The 943-nt window shown below is 48.0% G+C and overlaps 1 protein-coding gene across 1 annotated transcript in view; it reads left to right on the top strand.

Moving 5' to 3' along the window:
• Positions 1-943, top strand: part of LOC119587001 (puratrophin-1-like) — a gene marked incomplete at its 3' end in the record, with an annotated part of 105,327 nt that overhangs the window by 51,691 nt on the left and 52,693 nt on the right.

Raw genomic sequence — 943 nt, 5'->3', positions numbered from 1 at the left:
TGCTTGCAACAAGTGGACGCTTGACGGCTTCCACAAATGCGGTAATTCTTGTTATCCTATCTGTGTCGCATTCTGTCGCAGCGAAGAACGTCACGAAGAGTCCTATACGGCCCTTTCAATCTCCATCAAGACGAAGGCGGGGCGGTTGTAACATGTATGGGAGCTCTTGTTACTTGTTCACTGTGATTGGTTGAAACTGATGACGTCTTATGACGAGGAGGAATTGTTACATTGAATCCCGACACATGGCTCTTTATAGACTTGTGTTTATATGAGGGTGAATACAATACTAATAATTACATGACCTAAGACTTCAGAGGCCTGACTTACGGCGGCTCAGCACGACATCATCATTACGTCACCACCATTCGGGTTGCCGTATCTGCATAAATGTTGCTGTCGATTTTCCCAACTGCAAGCCCACCTCGCGCAGCAGTTATGCTCTGTAAATTCACTCTTAGAAACTCTCGCGTTGCTTGCTTCACTTTGAGCTGATCGATGTTTTGGAAACAAAAGTGACTGTCAGCACAGTTCGGTCTTCCCAACATGGTAATGAAATACTTTTGACAATCCTGACAAACAAGGAAGAGGTGACGCAAGATTCCCTCCGTTCTCAGTTCTTTCGCAATCAGACCAAAGCAGATTCAGTTAGGTTTTCATTCCCTGTTCCCGCGGCTACGGCTCCGCGACGGGGCAAACTAGGCTTCTTGAAGGCTTGAGTGCCGGTGCCTGTCAAGAGAAGGGACCTGATTAATGGCTATTGTGGCGGGCGGTTGAACTTCGTGGAATCGCCCGATACAACTTTCGGCCGAGACGCGAGTGAAAAGCTTTTATAAGAAAGTACAGGTGTCACTGGGTGTGCGGGGGGCGGGGGCGGTCTCGTACAAGGTTCGTGATTTGCTTTATTGCGCCATGTTGTTGCTTCTTAGTCGTTGTTGCCGTT

This window comes from Penaeus monodon, chromosome 22 (assembly GCF_015228065.2).
Source record: "Penaeus monodon isolate SGIC_2016 chromosome 22, NSTDA_Pmon_1, whole genome shotgun sequence".
In the NCBI taxonomy this organism is placed as follows: domain Eukaryota; kingdom Metazoa; phylum Arthropoda; class Malacostraca; order Decapoda; family Penaeidae; genus Penaeus; species Penaeus monodon.
Note: the sequence above shows the minus strand (reverse complement) of the source record. Positions and strands in the feature narration are given on the sequence as shown.